The 16340-nt window shown below is 35.8% G+C and overlaps 1 long non-coding RNA gene across 1 annotated transcript in view; it reads right to left on the bottom strand.

The window, feature by feature from the left end:
• LOC114360492 (uncharacterized) overlaps positions 1–16340 on the bottom strand; it is a 103439-nt gene that overhangs the window by 69199 nt on the left and 17900 nt on the right. The window contains exon 2 of the long non-coding RNA XR_003656517.1: positions 7317–7359. This is a non-coding gene — a long non-coding RNA (uncharacterized LOC114360492). The remainder of the gene's footprint in view (positions 1–7316; positions 7360–16340) is intronic.

The raw sequence follows: 16340 nt of genomic DNA, 5'->3' as shown, positions 1-16340 counted from the left end.
TAACAGCTCTGGTCAACCTTCCTCTACTTATGACGCAACTGTTTTATAAAAGAGCTTATTCGAAATTATATCCCTAGAGAAAATACCTGGGGCGGATAGTGAAATTTATATTAAAACGATTAGCATGAAATGAATAACAACAGACTTTCGTAATGCCCTAGTGCCCTAGATATGTTAAAGGTGTACTGCGAATATCAATTTGGAGCAATTTGGATACTAAATATTCAATTTGCCAGCGATCCTATGAGAATGAAGCGTTTTGGCCGCTTGCCAGTTCTAGTACTTGAAGTTAACAAGTAGATAATTTTGTTATCGATAATAGGGATGTGCTATGTAGGTAACTATTTTGCGTTATAAAGTTTTAGGCTTAATTTAATTGGTAATTGATTTTCGAATGTGTTATTTGTAAAAGCTAGACATTAGGTACCTACGTGTTTCATATTTTGTCCATTAGATATAATTAATATTGAATTTTTCTGTTGAATTCTGAATAACTTTTCGAAACAGCGATATTGTTACTGAACCGTTTCTTTCTAAATTCTACGCAAATCTTATTGAAGTAAAAATCCAATTATTCTAAAAAATACAATATTTTATCGACCCATTTTAATTTGATCAGCTTAAAATAGATATCAAGCGCAAAGCTCAAGACCGAACGCGATGGAGGACTGTTGTGGAAATAGGACTTTAAGTCAAGTAAGTCAAAATAGGTATCGAAAATAAATTGTTGAGTTGATATTGCCAGCCTAAAGTTTGCGTTCCATTCCAGCCTAGAGTAAAAAAAATAAGCATTGAAAAATATCGATGTTTTATCGTAAAAAAAAAAACCCCCATCCCTATCCACTAGGTGAGGTTGCTAGTAGGCAGAGTGCCTTCTGCTCGCCGCTATCTGTCCGGGGAGCTGTTGAGGTCACTTGAGCCGACATCGCAGGTGGTCTATTAATGATAGGGTTATAAACAGAGGGAATAAGTTTGCCTTTACCATATTATCAGAGGCTTGTTATTTCAGTCGTGTACTGTAACAGGTACGGATGACAGACAGCACAAGAGACTGTAGATTTTTCTTGCAAAATCTCCCTGAATACAAGTAGGTACCTACAATAAGACGCTACATTTATACACTTAAACACCTACTTCTGGTGAACTAGCTTGGGGGTCCTGATATTATAATACAATCTATATCTATAAAAGCGAAAGGTTACTGATTGACTGACTGACTCACTCACTCATCATGAAATCTCAGAAACAATCTACAAGTGCTAAGTCTTACATTTTGCATGGGGTTTCCTTTTATAACGTAGGTGCTCACTAAGACGGAAATTTGCAAAATTGAACCCCTAAGGGGGTAAAACGGTACCCACGCGTACGAAGTCGCGGGCGGCCGCTAGTCATACTTAAAATTTGAAGTAAGTTCAATTAGGATATTATGTAGGTGTCTTGTGTAGCACATAAAATTACTATTATTTTTTGTCTGATATCTACACCCTTATAACGTGTAAAGGGAGGAGTCCAAAGCTTAATTATTGGTACGGCATCGAGCGGTGGCTCTGTGCAAGTAGATAAGGAAATAATTTTCTCCCTTCTTCCTCACAGTGGCCGCTTTAAAGTATACGGGTATATGGTCCTGATACAATGAAGGGATCAGGTAGTAAGAGGTGTTTTAAGTGTGGACATTCTTAAAGATACCGCTACTAGAAGTAGTTAGATAAGTAAGTATGTGTCATCCAAAAGGATAAGCACCTAAATAATTTCAATTCAATATCATCAACTTCAAATAATACAAATTCGACTAAAACTTATTTTTTATATTTTAGGTACACAAAAATACAGGCACAGTCTCAGTACAGTTAACTAAAAAATCTTACTTTCTTGAAACATTCTTGAGAGGATTTTTATGTCTTCTTAAAAGCAAGGTCTAGAAAGGGTAAATTAAGTTAGGCAGATTTTATACGAAAAGGATATTTTAGTTAGCATCCGAGAAGTACTGTATCTTACATTTACTTTCTTATTTACCTTACATAACACTGCATAATAACCGAAAAACAATCTATAAGAATAAAAACATAAATAATAAAACTTAGCCTAGATACATTTGGATCCAGTTAAATTAAGGTTAGTGTGCTAAGGTAAAATTATTAATACCTAATTACTATTATTATTACTTATAGAGTACACAAAGTTATTTGTTTAGATTACTTGATTGAATTTAACCTGACAAAGTAAGGCAAGAACGAAACGCGTTTTCACGGACAATACCTTTAGTGAAGTAATCGTTTCGCCAGTCCGAAGACAAAGGTTATAAATTGTGATGGCGACAGTTTTATTGGCACCCCTATAAATTACATTAGCAAATGCCTAGCAGACGAGTGGGAATGGCCATGGCTCTTAGGAGAAAAGCCAACTAATTGATACTGAAAACAAATTGTAGTAGGTACAAACGTTTTGCAACGAAAATAGAAACTAGATAGGTAAACACCAAGAGAAAGACGTGAACTATCAAAAATGATATTTACCTCTGACATTCAAAATGCAAATTATCTTTGCAAGCTAGAGAAAACTTAATTACGTTTGGAGATGTCTTTCAGAAGATTCCTGAATAATATTTAAAAAAAATCTAGATGATGGTAGATAGGTACATATTATATAAAACTAATAAAAAAAACTCATAAAAAAATCTCATAAAACTCATTTATTTCTGTAAATAGAACTTTTACATAAGCTTTGGTGATAACATTTTCTTCAGTTGAACGTGAGAAAAGTAGACATTTTATAACGATAATTTGCTTAAATGTCATTTTAATAACAAGGAAAGTCTTCCAATAGATGGATTTGATGACCGTATATGAAAGCATACATTTTTGTAGCAATAAAGCACATAATATGACCACTACGAAATTTATGTTTCATAACTTAGCTTGATGTGCTATACAAAAAGTTATCTAGGTCAACTGGAAACGTAAACATTAACTGCTTGTTTCCCTTTAGCTGTGTAATAGGTCAGCGGTAGACGGGCGACCTTGATAACCTCACGACGATATATCTTGGGGTTTACGCTAGACAGTTGATTGGATTTGACAAAACGCGGACAGTAAAATCTAGTAGCTTTTTTTTCGATTTTGTAAAAATCAAAGGTTTTTATTATCTACTACGGAGAAGCTCTTGGCCTGGATCTTACCAGGCCGAAGATAGCCGAGCTTTAATCGGAATTCTCAACCACAGAGGAACTGGATAGCTTAACTCCAACTGCCGGAACCCAACAATGATGTTAACATTGTTGTTATGACGATATACTTATTTAAGCAGACTTAGGTAAAAAGTATGAGAACTTCAATAATCGTACGCACTTTTTACCTTTCATTAACAGCCGTTTTAGTAAGTAGGTAGTATTAAACATTTTAAAATGTGATCACTTTGCAGCTTAATTTATTTATTAAAGGAGCAAAATTAAAGCATACCAAAAAAAACAAACTTTCATCTTATTCTTTTTCAACAACGCGAAGTAAATAATAAAAATCTGTCTCCAAAGATCTTGTTCGATTTCAATGCCTCCAATGACGCTTCTGCCATTGACAGCTCCAATTTTGTAAGCACGCAGTTCTTTGGTCAAAAGCATTTGGTATAAAGAAGAGTGGATGGCTAAGGGCCCCATGATTTTTCTATTGTTGAGGATATTTCTGCTAGCTTTTCAGTCAGCTATTAATTTGTTTAAATTGAGATTTTTATTCACAAAGAGGAAGCTCTTGGCCTGCTGGAAGCTCTTGGTCCCTCAACTGATGGAAAGTAATGATTAGGCCAAAAATGGAAGCGCGCTTCATATGGAATCCTCAACCACAGAGGAAGTGGCTATCTTACCTCCAATAGTCTTTGAAGGTAAGATACAATTAACTAAAATAAGATACTATTAATAGTTAAGTACCTATTACTTGCTGTCCGCTAACTACTAAAGATCATGGTACTGTTTCTATAATTTTTACATCGCACAACTATCCGTCCGTTTAGACAAAACATCGACCCAATGCGATTTTACCCAGGTCGGGAACATTCACGTCACAAGTTTACGGTATAACAACGGTACGTCTCTAACGTGGACAATTTTAGGGGCTTGAGTAGGGACCAAATGACGCAAGGGTTTTCAGCCAAATAGATGAACTTATCAAAGGCAATTTTCAGTTCTCAACTTAATTTATGTTTTTCGGATCGTGTGGTCGCGTTAGTGGGGGCGTTCTGACGTAAAAAGGCTCGGCGCTAGATCGCCGGGTAAATAACTACGTTCTTTATTATTACCAGCTGGGTTACTTCGAAAAACGTTATCAGAAGTTTCGAATGCTGCCATCTCTCTCACGCAAAGCGACGTGCCAAAATGAGCGACGGTGACAGAAGACCCGAAACTTCGTAAACAGCGTTTCGGAGTAGCCCTGCAGACGTGAAGCGGGTGTTCGAGCTGATGAAACGAATCTAGAATAATACCTAACTTAGGATAGGACATAAAAATACAAGATATAATAGATTTTGATGTATCCTTCTTTTCATTTCATCTCTTNACGCTGATAGAGTGGTTCTCATACATCCAAATGCAGCTATACTTGCAAGGCGTTACAGACTTTGAAGTGGGTTTTTTACTTTGTTTTCAGTTTTTTGTAAAATATACTTATTTTTTAATACTCAAATAAGGAATAGCTTAAGGTTTTGTAGTAATTTTCATTTAAATAACTAATTTTTACTAACAATTAAACCATTTTTTAGTTTACTACAAAGCTGGCAATGTGCACTTGAAGATACATACTATATTTCCAAAACTACATACCTAAGATTTTTTTTCGTATTTTTTACATGATTTTTACTCGTCCTAAATCCAATATTTATAGTGTAAATCACAAATATTAACCAAAACCGTCTTTGCCAAGTATAGGGTTAAATTAAGGTTAGTGTGCTAAGGCAAAATTATTAATACCTAATTACTATTATTATTACTTATAGAGTACACAAAGTTATTTGTTTAGATTACTTGATTGAATTTAACCTGACAAAGTAAGGCAAGAACAAAACGCGTTTTCACGGACAATACCTTTAGTGGAGTAATCGTTTCGCCAGTCCGAAGACAAAGGTTATAAATTGTGATGGCGACAGTTTTATTGGCACCCCTATAAATTACATTAGCAAATGCCTAGCAGACGAGTGGGAATGGCCATGGCTCTTAGGAGAAAAGCCAACTAATTGATACTGAAAAACAATTGTGGATACAAACGTTTTTCACCGAAAATAGAAACTAGATAGGTTAAAGACCAAGAGAAAGTAAACTATCAAAAATGTTTTTTACCCCTGACCACTGTGCTTCTAAAGTGCAAATTATACATATTTGCAAGCTAGGGAAAACTTAATTACGTTTGGAGATGTCTTTCAGAAGATTACTGAATAATATTTAAAAAAATTCTAGATGATGGTAGATAAGCTTTGGTGATAACATTTTCTTCAGTTGAACGTGAGAAAAGTAGAGCATTTCTGACGACAATTTTGCTTAAAAGTCAATTTAGTAAGGGAAAGTCTTCCAATAGAGGAATTTGACAACTGTATCCATCAGTAGGTATACATTTTCGTTGCAATAAAGAACCTATGACCAATACATATTTCATAACTTAGCTTGATGTGCTATACAAAAAGTTATCTAGGTCAAGTGAAAACGTAAATATTAACTGCTCGTTTCCCTTTAGCTGTGTAATAGGTCAGCGGTAGACGAGCGACCTTGATAACCTCACGACGATATATCTTGGGGTTTACGCTAGACAGTTGATTGGATTTGACAAAACGCGAACAGTAAAATCTAGTAGCTTTTTTTCGATTTTGTAAAAATCAAAGGTTTTTTTATCCACTACGGGGAAGCTCTAGGCCTGGATCTCACCTGATGGAAGGTGAATATCAGGCCGAAGATAGCGAGCTTTACTCGGAATTCTCAACCACAGAAGAACTGGCTACCTACTTAGGTAGACTTAGGTAAAAAGTATGAGAACTGAACTATCAAACGAACGACGAACGATCAAACGAACTATAGCTATTCTGCAGCTGATTTTAATTATTAATCCTTCAAGGCCCGCGAATCTAGACACAATAGATAATCAATTGTTATGACATTAATGAATGCCGTCTGGGACTCAACCGGTTAAAGGAGCAAAATTAAAGAATAACACAACAACGCGAAGTAAATAATAAAAATCAGTCTCCAAAGATCCTGTTCGATTTCATCGCCTCCAATGACGCTTCTGCCATTGACAGCTCCAATTTTGTAAGCACGCAGTTCTTTGGTCAAAAGCATTTGGTATAAAGAAGAGTGGATGGCTAAGGGCCCCATGATTTTTCTATTGTTAAGGATATTTCTGCTAGCTTTCCAGTCAGCTATTAATTTGTTTAAATTGAGATTTTTATTTACAAAGAGGAAGCTCTTGGCCTGCTGGAAGCTCTTGGTCCCTCAACTGATGGAAAGTAATGATTAGGCTGAAAATGGAAGCGCGCTTCATACGGAATCCTCAACCACAGAGGAACTGGCTATCTAACCTCCAATAGTCTTTGAAGGTAAGATACTTTTAACTAAAATAAGATACTATTAATAGTTAAGTACCTATTACTTGCTGTCCGCTAACTACTAAAGATCATGGTACTGTTTCTATAATTTTTACATCGCAAAACTATCCGTCCGTTTAGAGAAAACATCGACCCAATGCGATTTTACCCAGGTCGGGAACATTCACGTCACAAGTTTACGGTATAACAACGGTACGTCTCTAACGTGGACAATTTTAGGGGCTTGAGTAGGGACCGAATGACGCAAGGGTTTTCAGCCAAATAGATGAACTTATCAAAGGCAATTTTCAGTTCTCAACTTAATTTATGTTTTTCGGATAGTGTGGTCGCGTTAGCGGGGGCGTTCTGACGTAAAAAGGCTCGGCGCTAGATCGCCGGGTAAATAACTACGTTCTTTATTATTACCAGCTGGGTTACTCCGAAAAACTTTATCAGAAGTTTCGAATGCTGCCATCTCTCTCACGCAAAGCGACGTGCCAGAATGAGCGACGGTGACAGAAGACCCGAAACTTCGTAAACAGCGTTTCGGGGTAGCCCTGCAGACGTGAGGCGGGTGTCCGAGCTGATGAAACGAATCTAGAATAACTTAGGCTAGGCCATAAAAATACAGGATATAGATTTGTTGTATCCTCCTTTTCATTTTTCATCTCTTAATTTTTTTATAACACGTAGGCTTGCTCGTAAAATTGTTTATAGTTATTACCTAAATAAAATAGGTCATGTATTAGAAAGTAGGTACTTACAAGGGAAGCTGACCAGGAACGTGATGAATAAAAGCATCCATATCTGAAACAAAAAGAACATTATGTAAGATGCTAATATTGTCACCATACAGGACCACAAAACCATAAAGTACCGTGTCTAGGTCTACGTCATAAAACTTTGGATTTACACACACACAAACCTTGGACTAGTGGAATATTTCACGGATAACTTAAAATATGTCCCAGAGATCACATAACTTTTACATGCCACGTCATGTTTTGTAGCAGTAACTTACTTGTAGCTTCAATTTATATGGGTTGCGTAAAAAAATTCAAATAATGCAAGCCATGATTCTTTGTTGTAAACCACTGATATTTATTTTAACTAACTTCCTATTTATGTTTAAATTCTAATTAAAAAAACCTATTTGATTTAGATAAGAGAAATGAATCAACCCACTGACCTCTGACAAGGAAAACAGTGTCTATTGTCAAGACAATATTTCTTATTACTAAAACGTATTTAAATGCATGTTGTTCTGAAGGAGGATTTACATTAGAGAGAGATGAATCAACCCACTAACATCTGACAAGGAAAACAGTGTCTACTGTCAATAGTAAATAGTCAAGACACTATTTTTTTATTTCTAAAAAGTATTTAAATGTGTGTTATTCGCAAGGAGGTTTGCAATAAATGTCTGCAGCGCAGTTGGTAGCACGGTGCAGGGTCTCCTCGCAATATTAAGTCCATCGAAGCGCAAAATGGAATCCTAGCATTGAGAGTTCAAGTACTAAAGATTGAGATTGAAGGCTTGTTCCCCAACATTTTAAAGCAGGCCACGTCTGAAACAAATAAGTGTACATCACGTGGGGAATTGCAGTCGCTGACCGTGGTTTCGCAATAGGGACAAAACAAAAGTAGGGTCTACCTCTACAAAAGATGTAAACTCTTGCTGAAATTAGGCGCTGATTTTATATCTAAGAGTTTTGGGTGCTAGAGTGATTGATTTGTTAATGAATCTTTTTAATTGTCAAGCTTACGAAATTCATTTCTTGTCTATGTGTTGAAGGTAATAAAGGCTCATCTGTGTCTTTAGATCATAATATGGGTACTTTGCTTATATCTCAATGCTTAGTTATGTCATGAACTTTGAAGTTTCATCACCATCAGGTCATTTAGTCTCCGCTTCAGAAGAACAACTATCTAATTTACTTGAAGTAAACAATGATGATGATGATGAAAAATCCATAAGAGTTACTTATTCAGATTCGAAAATTAAAAAAATGGCTGGATTTGATGTGCTGATCAAATTCTATAAACCTGGGGATTAAGAACATGCTGACACTGTCTATACTTTAATGGCATCCAGCCAAGACAATATTGTCGCGGGTTGTAAACGCTCCCTAGGCAGTGCTCTATGCAGTTACAACTTGAAGGTTTGGACACGGCTCATTGATTATGCGGCGCAAAGTTTGTGCTTTACACGTGCTTGAACACTAACATAATATCGTCAACTCGAATACTAGTTATTTAATTTTTAGCGTTAAGAGTCGCATCTCAAACTAATTTGAAAATTATAAATAACTTGAAAAAATCGAACTGCCTAAGGTGGGAATTGAACGCTGGCCGTAACAGCGTATTACACTTGAAAATTTCGACGGGTTCATCCAGTGTCTAAGTAGCTCAGTTGGAAGAGCAGTCGCCCGGCAAGCGGAAGGTCGTGGGTTCAATTCCCGCCTTAGGCAGTTCGATTTTTTCAAGTTATTTATATTTTTCAAACTCGAATACTCTTCAGGGATCTAGCAAGAGCGAGATATTGTCCAGTCATTTGGTACAAAATAATGGTGTTACTTGGAAGGTTTTCCGGGAGTAATGAATTTCGATGTGCTCTTTCCGAATTTCAACTTTGCTACCTCCTATCGTTGCCGCGGGCGCCGCCATATTGGAAAACTATTCGCCATATTCAAAGCTCCCGGATAACATTCCAGGCAAAACTACTAAATGACTGGACTAATAGAAAATCAAGTAAGAAGGTTGAGAAATAACAACAACGGTCGACGGAAGCCATGTTTTCTATTGCTGTAGCCCTTCAAGTACCAGCGAATTGAGACACAATAGAAATCAATTGTTACCGCAGTCTCATGAGACCATTTAGGACTTAGGGTTTCACGAGATAAAAAGTCTATCACCCTTTGAAAATTTTAGCGTCTAAGCTACAAAGTTTACGTTGTCGGGATCACATAGTTATCATCACACCTCTCTCATGATGACGATAGAAACCCACAAGATAATTAGCGTCTTTCTATATTATTATGTCATGCGAGTTAAGTAGGTGCTTCTTACCCTAAAATATTTGAAACTTTTGATATCAAGAAATTCAAATTCTGATTCAAACGATACCCGCAGCTGGTAATACCTACGTAGCAGATTTTTTAACGACAACAAACAGTGTTAGGCTGGCAGGTGTTATTAAATTAATTGGTTAATGGATGAATAGGATAGAAAGCTATTACTTTTATTAAACAAGCGTGGAACAGTTTTTTGCTGAAATTGCTTTTAGAGTAAAATAATGGATAGCTAAAAAAATATGTTATTTTAAAAATATATTACAGGGCTTAGAGCCAACATAAAATATTCGTTTTAGGGTTTTAAATGAATCGAGCATATTCAATAAAATTCGTTCTAATAGTTATAATAGTCGTGTTAGTCCGTTAGCAGTTTTATTATACGAGTAAAAGATATTGATAAAAAAGATATAGTTACCTGTTTGATAAGTAAGTAATATTTTTTGATGTTACAAAAAGATTAGTGAAGATAAGCATAAGTACTAACGATTTCAACACCGAAAACTTTTTGAGTACCAATGAACTAAAATGTAACACAATGCTATCTTTTTACTAGCAGATCGTCGAAATAAATTACAAAGTAGGATACTTTATCCATTTTATCAACCTTTTGTCCGGGTCTGTCCGGGTCTGTCCGATACGAATTTGTGATCAATATGTGAAATGAAACGGCGTCTGTCTACCTTAGAGTAAATGGAATGGTATGCGATTGCTCTCGCATTTCATAAACTGATCGGATTGATGTGCAATTTGCTGGAATCGTTTTATCCCTTTTGACACAAATGAAAAACATTTAGTTGCATTACAGGTGATTGCTGCAATAATTTTATCATTGAGCTTAATAATTTTTATAGAATATCTATTTTTAAAAAGTATAATATTAATTTTTGGTATAGTAAAAAGATTCTACATCTAAAGGTTGTCTACTCACGGACATTGCCCGCGGGCGGCGTGACCGGAGGGAGCGGCGAACGTTCGGCGAACGAACGAGCAATGTTCGGTTCGCGAGCGAACATCGAAGAAGACGATCCTGACGCACTCTCTTCAACGACTTTGCACTAAACGGTCTCAATATCATTGTTAATTTATACCGAATAGACAATTAATTGTATACAGTCCACTCTTTCATTTAATTAACTTCCACTACACTCACTATCGAAGTAACAAAGGTATTTTCACTTATTTATAACATAGGTACTCATTTATACTAAAACGCCTATTTTTGAGCCCTATATTTTTATCTGGGAAATATTTATAGCTCTCCAGGGATGCGCAATATGCGCATATCGCAAACAGCAGCACAATTTACAAGTTTTACGCAAACTGTTTGTAGTTAAAGATTTTTTTTTTCTACTGTTATATCGCGTAATGTGTTGGTGAAATCATAATAAATTTCTATCAACATTCCTCGACCCTCTTTCATACTTGCACATTTTATCCAAAAAAACTTTAAAATGCCTTGTCCAAGCTTATTAGAACCGTTAACACAGCGGCGATGCCATAATGGGGTCAAAAATGCACCCCATTCCCCACTGAGAAATGTCCCCAATTATCTTCCAAACTACCCCCGGAGCAGGTGCCATGAATTGTGTGCGAGAATTCACATTATAATGCTAACCTTTTTGAGAAGAAAGTACACAATGGCCAAGATGGAAATCATAGTTATAATAAAATTTAGGGACGTTTTCCATCTACTGTGTCCGAATTAAAGACAAACGTCAGCCTCAACCAAACCCTCAGATCTTTTAAACTATCACAAACTAAGGCATGCCCTCTTATCTATATATATAAAAGAAAGTCGTGTTAGTTACACCACTTATAACTCAAGAACGGCTGAACCGATTTAGCTGAAAATTGTCAGGGAGGTAGTTTAGAGCCAGGAGAAGGACATAGGATACTTTTTATCCCGTTCGAAATAAAAAAAAGTCTGCTTATTTATTGCCATTAGGGCGGAACAAAGTTCGCCGGGTCAGCTAGTATTCTTTATAAACATAATTATAAAGTTATTAATCCATTCAGAAATTATTTCGTAGTAGATATGCCAGCCAGACACGACGCATTTTGATTTGGAACCCTTTCGTATAAGCAGCAGCGATATGTGGAATGTGGATGTAATATGGAACTTTATCGATAGATGGCGGTGGGCGTAACTTGAATCGCGGTTTGTTTTGATTTTTTCCGGATTTACTAGTATCCTGGTGCAAGCTTCATTCAATAATATTGCTCTAAAGTATTGCTCAACTTTTTACGTTATTCGATAGGGATAAGACAATGTAGGTAATTAGCTATTACATAATTTTTGAAGCACTTCTCTTATCCTATCGGATGTGAGTAGTGAATAGATGTACTTGCCGAGTTATGTAAATTAAAAGTTATATGTATGACGTAATATTAATTTTACTATTTTTTAAAATATGTTTTTATTATTCATTTGTGTTTAGTTGTATTTTCTCGTCGGTGGTCTCGTAAAAGTGCTTTTTAAAAGCTTACAGAAACTAAAAAAGTAAGTAAGTAAGGGTGTTACCACGGGTGTTACTATGTATAATATTTATGTATTTACAAAAAAAGTATTTAAGTATGTCTATATCCGTTTTCTAGTACCTATAGTACAAGCTTTGTTTAGTTTGGGACTAGAGGCGCAGTGTAAAATGTTAAATTTTAAATTATTTATTTGCATAAAACATGGTACATTTCAGTTATTATCTTGTTACGAGAACAACATGTTTCATCGACATAGCGATATGCAAACATTTAGTCGTCATGCAGTATTATTATTAAATTATTAATAGTCATTATTAATATTACATGATCTACCTCCAATAGAATTCAAATGTCAAAAATATTTATTACAAAGCAATTACAATATCAATTAAAACAATTGTTCAAGGATATTTATTTATTTAAAGTGAATTAGTTAATTCTTCTAGACATAGAATAACTAAATGTGTATTTAGGGAAAAGGGTAATTAAAAATATTTCAATGATGAAGAAGCTATGTCTTATTAATGATTAATTTATTTTTGTAACATCACGTATTTGCTTGATCTTCTACCCAAAATTTTATTTTACGAAATAAAAAAATTACAAAGATAAAATAATTCTTTATCTATTTACAAGTCATCATCATAATGCTCTAAATAAGCCAGCTCTTTCAGCGTTCTAAGTACTTCACCTAAAGACCTGGCTCACATTTTTAATACACTCATACATTCCCTTAATACAGCTATCCCTGAGCGTGAGCGACAGAGTAATTAAACCAGTAATTATGTTGAGTAGGAGCTTACGGTCTACTCTATCTAGAGTAGCCTGTTTGTAATAACCTTGTCGTTCATAACATTTGCTTTTATTTTGCACGATAAAGGCCACGGTAAAGGTTAAAGAAAGCAAATTAGCTCTATAATTGCATATCACTAGCAGAGATTGAAATAACGCAGTGTAGCTGCTTTAGGCTCTTACGAAGCGCTGTAATGATCTTAATCGTAGTAGATGCTGTGTTGCAAAATGTATAGAATGATGTGATGTTGACTGTTACTAGTTCTGTCTGCTTCTTTGCATCGTAAGCATATTGTAAATCTAGCTTTTTTTACATCTTGGTAACCAATGTAAATCGTTTTCTAAATCAAAGCCTTAGAAAAAATTAAATTGCTTTACAGTCAGCTTTTTGTCCAGCAGTGGACGTCATTTGGCTGAAACGACAACGATGATGATAGTCAATCAGTCAACTAAAACCACTCATATAGGACTGCAATAGATACTTAAAACTTTTGTCCAGCAGTGGACCTCATTTGGCTGTAAGGACAGTGACGACGACAGTCAATTAAGATCACTCATATATGACTGTAATAGAGCCTCAAGTGTCGCATACGCCACTGTTGTTCTATTATCCCCATTATAATAACGTCGGCTTGTTACTCATTCCGCGTCCACTCGGGGTGTATTTACACGGCGCGACTGACAGGATAATTAAAGCATGTAGTGCTATAGTTAGAGCGACCTATTTGTGTGGAATCATGCCGGTTATTTAGTTGCGTAGTTTTTCAGTGATAGTTTGAAGAAGAAACTTCTTTATTGCACTTGAGTTAGGTTATCAAACTATTTGAAGCATTAGATCTTTTTAGATATCAATCTTTGAAAAATTCGCATCATAGAGAAGTCATAAGTATTTTGGTGAATTAATATTTGTTTCATAGATAGCAAATTCTCTTGTTCCCCATTGCCTCTAAAGTTGTTCAATAATGGGCGATTCACAAAAATATCCGTAATATTATGTTCGTGTCCATTGGCAAGTGGCGATGCGTTCATAGAGAATGTATGAAAGAATATTTGGCACTGTGACGTATCTTCTATGTGCGAATATACGTAGTAATACAATATACAACATATTTTTTATTCAAATGATGGTATTACTACTACACTACGAGTATCTAAAACAAAGGTTTATCTCTGAAGAGTAACAACCTTAAAATGACGCACTAAACAAGTTGTCCTGAACACACTTTGTGGTGTGGCATCAGAGTGTGGTTGACATTCGAACAAGCCACAACTCAACAGGTACGGTCACGTAGTAATTTGTGGTCCAACCAATTTGTACAAAAATCACTTCACACGACCAAAAGTACCCCAACACCTGGTAACTAGACATTTCAAAGCCATTTAGGTAATCATTTTTTTAGTACTAGGCAGCGCTCGACTGTATGAGAGAGAAAGAGAGAGAGAGAAAGAGAGAGACAGTTTAAGCACTAAGATATGTGACAGGTCTTAGGCTGAGTTAAACTACCTAACTTTAACAGTAACTATGACAGACTTTTGACGTTTGTCAAAGTTAAAGTAAGATGGTGTATTCAACGCTTAAAGTTGATTTTCCTGAAAGATCCCGCTACGTGCATTTTAAGTACCTATCTGTGCGCCTTTAGCGAGAGCTTTAGAAAATTGCTTTATATCTAAAGCCGCTGCACATAAGCCACAGAAAAGCTACTACTTTCAAATGCGCTGTAAGTTGTCGCTTCCGAAGCGATCAGCAGTATGTAAAATTTCGAGACTTGCGATATTATAACACGGAACTGTTTATGTATTCTGGTACGTACAGACTCCAGAACTTAAACATATAACAGCCAATTTCGCATGAAAGCACGAAGCGATCAACGCTTCCCATTTGTTCCGTCCCCGGGTCCCGGGAAACAAGCCGAGCACGTCCCTATCGGCGTATTCCCGGTTATAGAATACCCGTATTTGTGTAATAGATTGGTACGAGCTGAGTATCACTATGCATATTCATAAGTTGACGTTTCTGCAGTGTATTATCTGCATGCGAATTTACATAAACATTTCTAATCAGAAGTGATCGAGATCGAACCAGCATAATCTTTTTGAATTTGTTAGTTATGGTAAGTATTTTGTTTATAATTTTATGATACGCTCACTGGTTGAGTTTTTATTGGCGGTCAAACTGTAGATCTTGGCTACACAGGAGTTGCAGCGGTGGGAACGAGAGGTGGGAATAGTCTTGATCATGCTCACTCTTGGATGATGGATTTAATAAACATGTGGCACATGGCATGGAATTTAATAACTTCAATACTAAACTAAGAATTATGGTATTTTCAGAAGATATGTTAGAACTTTCACAGGAGTTCATTGGTCGCATCGGGGCTATGACAGCTTGGCAAAATCTGGTAGGATACTCTATGCTTCAAGGCTTTGTGTACAGTCAGGGTCAAATAATTCGTGACACCCAAAGTAACCAAAAAGTTCGCAAGACGTCTTTGTGACAATTGTGTTGTCAACTTTTTGGCCCCTTTGGGTATCACGAACTATTTGACGCTGACTGTATCTACCTACCTACTTAAATTTAAGCGCTTAGATCTAGGCTTTCCATTTCGATTGCATTTCAGATTCAGCTTCAAAGCACTCAAGATTCGCTGTACCGTAAAATGACTGAGCAATTTTGTTTTGAAACAAAACTGCAAGTACTCGTCCATTAAATTAAATTAGATGCAAGCTTCGTGTAGCCAACCGTCGCAGATGGCGGCATATTGTCAAACAACTTTGCCGTCAAAGTCAGAAACAGCCAGGCATTGTCCGGGCATAGTAAGTGGATGACAGCCACTTCAACGGTCACTGTTTTCTAAAATAGGAACTATCTACACTATAAATATCTCTGAAATGTTTTACTTTGACCAATTTTCTTGTATAGCAAACCCAAAGAAACTCCTCGTAAGGTAAGCTTAGTTCACTTTTACCTATAGACGGTTTACCTGATGAATTTTGTATGTTTCAAAGATTTTTGTTTCAATCATTTACAATCCTAATATTACATAATTATGAATATTAAACCTTAAAATAAGTCAAACACATTATTTTCCCCGAAATGCAATGAAATGAATGAAGTGGTCAAGCGGCTTTGTTCGTGCACCTACATGACCTACCAACTTACTAAGTTTAATAATATACCTATAATTTTAAGATTAATGGTCTATATTAAATATAAATTAGACTGTTTTATTGTAGCTATAATCTGTGGGTGGACGAAGATCGATAGCATTACCACACTACCGAATCGATGTCGAACTCTTCAAATAAAGTAGTCCATGTCCATTTAATTCAACTAGTTTTATGTGGATCCCGAACTTTCCCGAACACTGCAATAATATAGCCAAAGTCCAACAAAACTTCAATAATGATTGGGAAGTTTGATCATTATTAAAGTTTTTATGTACA

Source organism: Ostrinia furnacalis, unplaced genomic scaffold (genome assembly GCF_004193835.3).
Source record: "Ostrinia furnacalis isolate ACB-3 unplaced genomic scaffold, ASM419383v2 OfSCF5054, whole genome shotgun sequence".
NCBI classification, from domain to species: Eukaryota; Metazoa; Arthropoda; class Insecta; order Lepidoptera; family Crambidae; genus Ostrinia; species Ostrinia furnacalis.
Note: the sequence above shows the minus strand (reverse complement) of the source record. Positions and strands in the feature narration are given on the sequence as shown.